General features: G+C 41.2%; 1 long non-coding RNA gene and 1 other non-coding gene across 3 annotated transcripts; one reads left to right on the top strand and one right to left on the bottom strand.

The window, feature by feature from the left end:
• Positions 1-229: 229 nt before the first annotated feature.
• On the top strand, positions 230-1,794 carry LOC102082338 (uncharacterized). 2 transcript variants are annotated; one of them, XR_003220765.1, is made up of 3 exons: positions 230-434; positions 713-995; positions 1,661-1,794. It is a non-coding gene; the product is annotated as an uncharacterized LOC102082338 (transcript). The 2 variants fall into 2 exon arrangements; XR_003220764.1 differs by having other exon boundaries at positions 684-995.
• A 3,487-nt stretch (positions 1,795-5,281) lies between these two features.
• Positions 5,282-7,375, bottom strand: LOC109203176 (uncharacterized). The gene is made up of 2 exons (XR_003220763.1): positions 6,366-7,375; positions 5,282-6,263 (listed from the first exon to the last, which is right to left on the bottom strand). It is a non-coding gene; the product is annotated as an uncharacterized LOC109203176 (long non-coding RNA).
• Positions 7,376-10,700: the final 3,325 nt, after the last annotated feature.

The following is a 10,700-nucleotide window of genomic DNA, read 5'->3' as shown; positions in this document are numbered from 1 at the left end:
AATCCAGCTGAGCACACATCTGTGCTTATCTGTAACTTTAAATTAATTTCACTTTTACTACACGGCACCAATTCACAACCACAGTCGCCTCCAGCAGCTTTAAAGTGTAAGGCTGTAAAGACCCTGCAACGCTCGAGAGAAACCCAGCAATCAGACGATGTTCATGAGCAGCACCTGGAGACAGTGGAGGGTGAGGGAGGGGCAGCCACCTGTAACTAAAAGGTGAACTACAAACTACAAAACTTCAAATCATTTTAGACATTTTGCACTGATGAAAGTATTGCAGTATTTATATTTGTATGATGAGCTGGAAATAATGAAACTGAAAGAGAAACTCAAACACTGACACCTCACACACAAACACACACCTGTTATAAAGGTGTGTGTTTGTGTTCGTGCGGCAGATTTCATCCGACACTCTCGGGACAGCAAAGGTAAGAAACATAGATCATTACAGCTTTTCTTTCTTTCTGCAACTTGTCACTTAAACTTGATCAGTCATTGTTGATCGCACCAGCTGATCCATGATCTCTGACACTGCCACATGTCATCGATATCAGCTTATTTTAACTTTCACCCCTGTCGACGAGTCAGTAGTGTTTTTTATGAATCAACTTAACAGTCTAAAATATTATCAGTGATTACAAATAAATCACAAAGTTTTTCTTCTGATTAAATATTAGACTGAACATCTGCTGCTTGGACCTTACAGGCCTGATGTGATTTGCTGCTATATGAATAAAACTGAATTTGCTGCGACAGTAAAATTACATCACAGTTACATCCAGGCAGAAACTGACAGAGAATTCCACCCAAATACTTCGTCAGTAAGATGGACGACAAAATAAAAAAAGATCTCCAACAACTGCTCGACAAATTATGGTCTGAGCCAGATCTCAAGGTCACCATGAAGAACTCAGTGAAAGGAGGAATTAAGACCACAGGATGTGCGGTTGTTGGTGGGCTGGTTGGTGGACCTCCGGGGATCGCTGTGGGTGAGTACATCAATTATCCATTTGTGAAGCAGATATTAAAGCAGCTGATGAACAGGCCAAATGAAACGAAAGAATCGAGGACACAGTGAGATCTTCGGTGCAGGACAAAATCAGAAATTTCAAAAGGCTTTTTTAAAAAAAGGGTTATTGGACTGATAGACTGCCATGTTAAAAAAAAATCTATACGTATGTGGAATTGGTAGAAATCGATCCCTCACACAGAGCCTTAACTTCTCAGCTCCCAAAAGACAAAATGCAACCAACACAAACTTCTGTAGAAACTGGTGTACGTGAACTTTTTGTCCATTTAAGTGCAGATCAGCAAACTGTGAGCGGTAAACTCTGAGTCTCCATCACTCTGTGTTCTCTCTGCTGGGAAACTGGAAACTGTTGAACCAAACCAACACAAAGTTGCAATGAAGTGAAAATTCTTAGCTTTGTGGAGTTGAGGGGACCGAAGCATTTTAAAAGCCATGCGATGAACCTGAACCTCAGTCCCATCAGATATAATTTACTCTCAGTCTCCTCATGAAGACAGGCAGAAATATTTCTAACAGGAAACTTAATTCAAATAATCAGTCAAAAATATAACACGAATCAGCATCAACACAGCGGCCATTTAAAAACAGCATATGTGACTCTCCATCCACCCTCTTGTCTTCCAGGTGCAGCCATCGGAGGCATCTACAGCTGGAAGACCAGTGACGATTTCAAGCCTCTGCCTCAGATCCTGCGGGAGATGCCTCCTGCTCAATTGGACGAGCTCCTTAAATCAGTCATGGTTATTTTAGGCCATCTGAAATGGGAAACTGTAGAGGGGCTCATTGATTATGTGATGAAAGACATTCCTCTCAAGAAAGCAATCACTGATGAGTTAAAGCACAGGGTGAAAACTTTAAACTGAGAACAGGTGTGCCGTGAGTTCTGGCTCTCTGCAGACTTTTCATGACAGTCAGGTCTCTTTGAATAAAGATGTTTCATGTTGAACCCTGAAACATACAGAGGAGAGAAAATCTCTTTCTTCATCTTTTTCAAATAAAACAAAGTGATGAACCTTTTTGTGTTTCCACAAATGTTCACATAATGATTGAAGGTGCAGCGCTGCACGGGTACATTATGGACAATTTGCTTTTGCTACAAGCTAAATCAGGGTGAAAAAGCTGGTCGGAGACTTTGGAGCCGACGATGATGCTGAAAGACCCGATGAAGTGATACAAGCTGCGGGTTCAGTTTAAGGTCTACTTGAAACTGTAGGTAGAGCAGGTAGGTTGAACAAAATCAAAAACACGCACATACTGAACAAAATTACTTTGGGAGTTATAATTACAGTACCACCTGCAAATTTATTTGGAGTATTTGATATTTTTGTATTTGTATTTCTCAAGGGATGAACTCAAAATCACAGCTTTATTTGCTGGTCACAGAAAAACGAGCATACAAACTAAACTGGGAAACAAACTAAAACTCACAGGGAGATCTACACAGCAAGAGGGACGATGCAACACTGACTCAGAGAAACACAGGGTTTAAATACACTGGGAAGTAACGCGGTGAATGAGACACAGAAGGAGAGCACAGCTGGGAGAAATCAGGACTGACGAGACAAGGAAGCAAAGCAGGACACATTTACATAAGACACGGACCTTCAAAGTAAAACAGGAAGTATGACACAGAGACGCAAACTTGACACGGTGGAGACAGCAACTAAGAGAAACAGAGACATAAACCATAAGGCAGAGAACTCTAAGAACCGAAATACACAGAGGGAAACTCAAACATGGGGACACAGAGAGACATGAAGGGCAAGGGATCAAAACTAGAAACCATAGAATAACTCACACAAGTACAATAATACAAAAATCACAAAGAACTAAACCCGCTGGGTCAGGAGACCCAGGACCCTGACAGGGTCTCTACACGCGGGGGTGTCGTGCCAAGGTGGGTTTCCCCGACAGGATTTAGCACGCGCTGGGCAGGGAGAGCGGACCCAGCTGACTCCGCCTCCATTACAACCAACTAGACGTGGAAGTAGAGACGTTTGACTTTAGTGAAAAGGTGAAAGATGAGTGTCGTTACACTGTCGTTCAGTCTGTGGGTTACAACAGAAAATGATACATTTATTGTTCTGTTATCGGACGGGATGAATAAAAAAACAACAACAAAAAAAACAGGACATTTTGCCTGATAATTATTTGGATCCCACTGAAACTTTACTGTCTAAAGCGGCGGTCCCCAACCTTTTTTGCATTACGGACTGGTTTATATCCGACAATATTGTTACGGACCGTTCTTTAAGGTGTCGCGGATGAATACAACAAAATAAAACCAATATCGGTACCAAAAAAGAAGATTTATTAATAACACACAGGAAAAGACCCAGGAAACCAAGTTAACGATAAAAACGATTAAAAAAAACCATAAAAACCTTAAAAACCATAAATTTCGCACCCAAACCTCAACTTTCGTGGCCCAGTACCAAACGACTCACAGACTGGTACCGGTCCGTGGCCCGGGGGTTGGGGACTGCGGCTCTAAAGAATTAACATCTCCAAAATTTCAGGAGTAGTTAGTCACTATAAGAAGTGTTTGTGAACTAAAAATCAAGAATGAGAGATTCCATTTGTCCGTGACTTGGAAAGCCCAGCGCATGCTTGCAACGCATGGGAAACAAATCCTGTCGGGGATACTTACCTTGGAACGACACCGGCACAGCTTGGAGGCTCAGTATGACCTTGAAACTCTTACCTAACCACACCAAGATAAGCCGAGCTATGTCAAAGCTCGCAAACCCCCCAAAACTCCTTCAGAGGAGCAACAACATGAAGGCGCTACTAACAGGATGGGTCCAAGTTTGACAGAGATCGAGCAGAAAGTAGAGCGCCACAGCCTGCAGACAGAAGAAGCTGAAGAACGTCTGGAGAGCAGCAGTGCCGAATTAGCCAAAGCAATGGAGCAAACTGCCTACCAGGAGTCAAAAATGGAAGCTCTGGAAAACCGGAGTCAAAGAAATTTATATTTTGAAATAATCAACGACTGTTTGGGCTCAAGGAAGGTGCTGGAGCTGGCGAGCTGATGCTGGAACTTGTACAAGAGATGGACACCAACAGATCCTTCAACTTAGAGCGACCTCATCAAACCCTTGGCCCACCAAAACCCAATCAGAACAGAGCTGATCTTACAAGATAAGATAAGATAAGATAAGCTTTATTAGTCCCACACGTGGGAAATTTGTTATCCAGTTTCTGAAGTTTCCACACAAACAGCAGAATATCACATTCGAAGGAAGCAGGCTCTTTTTTTACCCATGACTCCTCAGCTAAGACAACATGACAACACTGTGAGTTTAATGCGATCCAGAAGACGTTTTTCTGGGGTTTCCATCTTCATAGAGTGGATCAGGATGTCGGTTATAGTTCTGGTTAAGGACGGGTAACTCAAGTCTAAGTGATGTGCGTGTAAATGTGTTGTTGTTTGTTTGCTTGTTTATCTTGTATCATGTCTCAGCATCATTTACCACAACAAACAACTAACCAGACAACTTGTAATATAAAAATCACACGCTGTAATGTCAGCGGAATAAATATAATATCCTTTCTCCTAGACTGAATCTATCTGCTCTATATGGCCGAGTGAGGACCCTAAAGTTTCGGAGGATTTGTTTCCGACAGCATCTGTCTTGCAAGCCTTGTACATTATTAGAGGGGATTTTAATTGTACGTTAGACCCAGTAACTGCTCGTTCTACAGGGAGACATAGACGTAAGCCTCAAACTCGAAGAATACTAGTTGAGGTGTGGCATGAACACAATCCTGGAAAAGTGGAACACTCGTGTCACTCTAGTACATTTAAAACTCGCCCCCCGTAGATGACTTCCCTGTGTCAAGAGAGCTGTTAGCACAAATGTAAAACTGCTGGTACAGCTGTATAGTTACAAGTGACCATGGTCCTGTCTGTTAGCATTTATGGGTGGGTGGCTGTGGCTCAGGTGGTAGAGCAGATCATGAGTGGAAGGTTGGTGGTTAGATCCTTGGCTTCCCCAGTCTGCATGTCAAATATCCTTGGGCAAGATACTAACCCCTAGTTGCCCTCCGATGCGTTCATCGGAGTTTTGAATGTGTGTGAATGTAGATTAGTTTGCACTTGTGTTTAGAAGTGCTTGTATGAGTGGGTGTGAATGGGTGAATGAGGCATGTTGTATAGAGCGCTTTGAGTACTCCGCGAGAGCAGAAAAGCGCTACAGAAGAATCAGACCATTTACATAGACGGAACAAAACGGTGGTTTCAGACACGATGGATGCTGAATTTATCACATATGTTAAAACCAGAACAGACGTCTATTTTGGATCAAATACTGACCAAACTAGCTCCAACATAAGCTGGGAGGCATCTAAAGCTTAGAGGAGAATTAATCAGCTTTACAAGCTCCAAAATTTAAAGAGAAAAAATTAAATGGAAATTTCAGAAAAACAGATTAAACTCTTGGAACTTGAGCTTATTAAAAATAAAGACCCAACTACTCAAAATAACTTACTTCTTTTGACAGCAAAATATAACAAGGAACCCACTGACAAAGCAGAGAAAAAGCTCGCTCTGGTTCAAAAAAAAAAAAATAAAAAATCATATTACGATCAAGGAGAAAAGGCTGTGAATGGGCACGGAGAACCCAGACATCACAGTCTGAGAGAGCAATGAATAGTGTAACCCGCTCCCGGGTAAGTACACCTCACTCTAGGTTCGGGGAGGAGCTGGACATGAGTGCGAATAATCATAGCACACAGAAATTTCAGTTAACTGTGACTTTAGCTTCAATAATAACAGTTTCACAGCAAAACAACAACTAGGGCCCTTAAAATAAAAATAGAAATAAAATGCATTGTCCTTAATCATTGAAATTGTCCCTTTGAAAGTATTTTGTTAGGTTGCAACCTTATAGTTCAGTTTGTTCCTCAGAGTTTATAGAGTAGAGGGTCAGTCAAGTCAAAACACAGATCGAATGAGGGAATGATCTGTAATGATCTGTCAGTCAGCAAAAAGGGGGTCCAGTGAAGTTTCACACTTAGTGTTTTTATAGTCTAGAGTGCACTCTTTTTATCTGTTCACCGTTGCCAGTCGGGGTGACTGATGGAATCCTACCAGAAACCAGATAAACCTTTGGCCGTCTGACTGGTTGTGCAGATCTGGATCCTGGAAATCACACTGGGAGGCTCGCCATCAATTGGAATCACTGGTCTTTTCTCGTGGAGCTCAAAGCTCACTAAAAGACCTGACCTGTATTTAAAAACAGGTTTATAGTCTCTCATCTATCACTTCTTCCAGCATTCAAATTAATCATAAATTCAACAACAATAACTGCAATTTGCAATTACTTACATCCTGAAAAATTGTGGTACTCTTCAGTTAACAGATTAAATTGTAACTCGTGTTAGAACTTCTGTCTAAACAACATAGTTGCAATAGACACACACGCAACACAATTTTTAGACAAATAAAATACAAATGTTAAAGCTTAAATTTCTTCAGAACATACGTTACACTAAATTCGGCACAAAAGCTAACAAATTGCATTTGTTCCCTCATAACACAAACGCTCATCATTGACATGACACATACAGTCGAAAAATATGCATTAACTACTATGATTAGCATCATCATTACGATCATTGAACATAAAACAGTTAGCTTACGAAGACACGTGGAACACTATTAACTTAGCCGCCACCTCTGCTGGTTTCGGCAGCTCTGTCTAACATTCAGCTCACTATTGAAATGTTAGCCGATAACATCTGAACACTTTTTGACAACTTTTATGAAGACTTGCTTCTGTAACCGCGGCAGTTTCCGCTGCTAATCAAGATAGCTTCGGATTTTTCTTTTCCTCGAATGGCTGGTATCAATACGCCATGTAAAACACACAACTTCCTGTTAACCTTCAAAATAAAAGCTCCTGCTAGGCACAGCAGGAAGTGTGGAAATAAACACATTTTTCCACTTCTTGTGACAATAAAATAAAACAAATAAAAGAATGATTCTGAAACTAAACAAATACCTTATGAAGATAATCTTATTTTTACCCGTTTCTCCAGCTGGGTTACACCAGGATAATGACTTCTTCAGGAAACCTAATAATAGACCCCCCAGAAACTTACAATAGTTTTAGGGAATATCATACCGATCACAATGTTTCAATTTGCCACAAGACCAAAACACATTTCTTGGTCATTTGCAATTTCACACAGTGACTGATGATGCAAAAAGGGGGGTAGACAACCTAGAAAGTTTTAATTCAGTTCAATTCAATTTTATTTATACAGCACCAAATCACAGCAGCAGTTGCCTCAAGGTGCTTTATACTGTAAGGTAAAGACCCTACAAGAAAAATAGAAAACCCCAACAATCATATGACCCCCCTATGAGCAAGCACTTTGGCGACAGTGGGAAGGAAAAACTCCCTTTTAACAGGAAGAAACCTCCAGCAGAACCAGGCTCAGGGAGGGGCGGGGCCATCTGCTGCGATTGGTTGGGGTGAGAGAAGGAAGACAGGATAAAGACATGCTGTGGAAGAGAGACAGAGATTAATAACAGATATGATTCAATGCAGAGAGGTCTATTAACACATACAGTCAGGTCCATAAATATTGGGACATCGACACAATTCTGACATTTTTGGCTCCATACACCACCACAATGGATTCCAAATGAAACGAACAAGACATGCTTTAACTGCAGAGTGTCAGTTCTTATTTGAGGGTATTTACATCCAAATCAGGTGAACGGTGTAGGAATTACAACAGTTTGCAAATGTGCCTCCCACTTCTTAAGGGATCAAAAGTAATGGGACAGAATAAGAACCATAAATCAAACATTCATTTTGTAATACTTGGTATCAAATATGTGAGTGAAGTTGGCCCCCCCACATTACCCAAATCCAACAAAAGTGGTATCAAACGTTTGTGCTACATTTGTGCTGCAAAATTTTTGTTTGTGCTGCTATCATTTTAAAAATTTTAATAAAATAACATCTTGATGCGTGCTTAATCATCCAGGTAAGTAAATCCCAAAAGGTTGATTCTGTTCATCTGGACATTTTCAGTTGGAGAAACGTTTCGTCACTCATCCAAGTGACTTCTTCAGTCTCAGCTGACTGCAGGTTTCCCAGATCTTATAAACACATGTGAGTGAAGTTGGCCCCCCTACTTCTTCAAATCGAACAAAATTGATGTCAAACATTTGTCCTGCAAATTATTTTGTTTGTGCAGGTTATGTTTCCCTAATTTTATAAACAGTACATGTACAGTGAGAGAGAGATGTTACATCTGTCTTCACTTGCATCCCAGTCATAGAAGCGTTGGAGGTAGTTCATAAGAGATTACAGGATCACCCCAACCTCAGCAACAGGACCGCTCTCAGCACTGATCAGTTGTGTTTGCTTTTGGAACTGTATCTTAATCGATCAGTTGGAGGCATGGAGACTGGATATTCGGGAAAACATACAGGAAACAATGGTTCGTTTAAAATCTCAAAAACAACCAGGGTCCAGAGAGTCTGGAATCAGACATTCCCGACTCATATTGGAAACTTTCAGGAGAAAAAGGCACGCTTCTTCACTCTGTATGGGACTGGTCAACACTGAAGAAACACTGGAAGATGTTAAAGCATATAGTTAGGGCTGGACCAGGTGACCCTGAATCCTCCCTTAGTTATGCTGCAATAGACGTAGGCTGCTGGGGATTCCCATGATGCACTGGGTGTTTCTTCTTCACTCACTATGGTCATGTCCAAATTCATGGGCTGCATCCTCCTGAGGACCCGGCCTTCGCGGTCTACGTGGGCCGGGTCCTCAGAAGGTCGGGTAGGCCGGGTCCTCAGAAGGTCGGGTAGGCCGGAAGTAAACGGCTGTGAAATTGGACGGTCTAGCCTTCTGATTAACGTCACCGCTGTCTCGGTGGAGTTTAATAAACAGCCGTCTGCTCCTTGCTATCTAAAATATAACAGGACACTGGCGTAAATTCTCGACCATCTCACACTTCTGTTTAATCAGTTTTCTGTTTGACGTTTATTCAGCTGTGTGAAAACCACCCGGGGGATTAATAAAGTTTTATTTTATCTAATCTAATCTAATATCTTTAATCTCAGCCAAACCAATTTACTCATGAACAAATAAAACACTGAAAAAAGCCAAACAATATCATTTTTAGGTTGTCTAAGTGACTTATATATTACGTTTAACCAGAGTAGCGAAAGTCTGCGGTGATCTGAAAATGATGTGCCGGGAGTTGTGCCGTTCTCGGCGGCTTCAGTGACCCTCGAGCTCTCGGCTAGTTATCGAGCTGGTGGGTAACAGACGTCTCTGAAAACGTCGAAGCACTTTTGCAAATATGCAATACCTTGATAAACTGAGTAGATATTTGAAGTTTACACAGCTACTTTCTCGCCTGAAAATATGTTAAAAGTTTATTTTGTGACCCAGAAAAATTAATCAGAGTAATTTTAAAACTTAGTAGCGGCCACCATTGCTGGAAACTGGAGTTTGGCTGGGCCGCGCTATGAATTCTGGGATATGGTGGGCCATGAAGGACACACCCGACCCATCCTTCAAATTCGGGGAAAAGGAGGACGCATTTGTCGGCTGCATTCGGAGGAGTCTACGAATTTGGACAGCCTTCGGCGCGTCGCTGTGACGTAATCGGTCTACAAATGCGGCCTCAGGAGGATGCAGCCCATGAATTTGGACACGACCAATGTGTTAACAGACCTCTCTGCACTGAATCATACTTGTTATTAATCTCGGTCTCTCTTCCACAGCATGTCTTTCATCCTGTTTTCCTTCTTTCACCCCAACCGGTCGCAGCAGATGGCCCCGCCCCTCCCTGAGCCTGGTTCTGCCGGAGGTTTCTTCCTGTTAAAAGGGAGTTTTTCCTTCCCACTGTCGCCAAAGTGCTTGCTCATAGGGGGTCATATGATTGTTGGGTTTTTCTCTGCATGTATTATTGTAGGGTCGACCTTACAATAGCACCTTGAAGCACTGTTGTTGTGATTTGGCGCTGTCATCCAGACTATATCTAATATTGTTGGTATACAGGTACCTTATGAAAACTGTGTATAAGTTTATAACCTAACAGCATTATGTTTAACTCAAAGGAGGAAACTGGCTGACTTTGGACTCTTGCTGCTCAGGAGAATGACGTTCCTGTCGTGGAGAAAAATGGATGTGCTGTCAATACTTGGACAGAGATGGACACTCGTATTCCATTGGAGAAGTTACTGTTTAAAGTCTTAAACCATGTATTGCATGGCTGGTTTCATACAAATGATTGTGTAAATCCATGTTGTGGTTTAAGAAAAACTAACAAAAATGTTTACATATCATTCACTAGTCGTCTGTTGTTACGTGAAGTTTTTTTTATTAGTGCGTGCTCAAAAATGGGACTTCACAGACTTGATTTCTTATTTTAACTGGTCAGTACCCAAACATTAGTAACACATCTGTCCCAAATGACTGATCCTGATTAAGATGAAATGCTTGGTCACAAAGTTAAGTGTTGCAAAAATTGAAAAAAACAATTTAAAAAGGAAAATAAAATCAGATATTCATGTTCAAACACTTCCTCAGATTGAGTGCTGTGAAGTTTTAGCTTCATTTATAAAAACACTTTTGAAGATGTGAAAACATTTTTATTATTATTTTTATTTAAAGTGAAGCGAGAT

The sequence above is a fragment of the Oreochromis niloticus genome, linkage group LG1 (genome assembly GCF_001858045.2).
Source record: "Oreochromis niloticus isolate F11D_XX linkage group LG1, O_niloticus_UMD_NMBU, whole genome shotgun sequence".
NCBI lineage: Eukaryota > Metazoa > Chordata > Actinopteri > Cichliformes > Cichlidae > Oreochromis > Oreochromis niloticus.
Note: the sequence above shows the minus strand (reverse complement) of the source record. Positions and strands in the feature narration are given on the sequence as shown.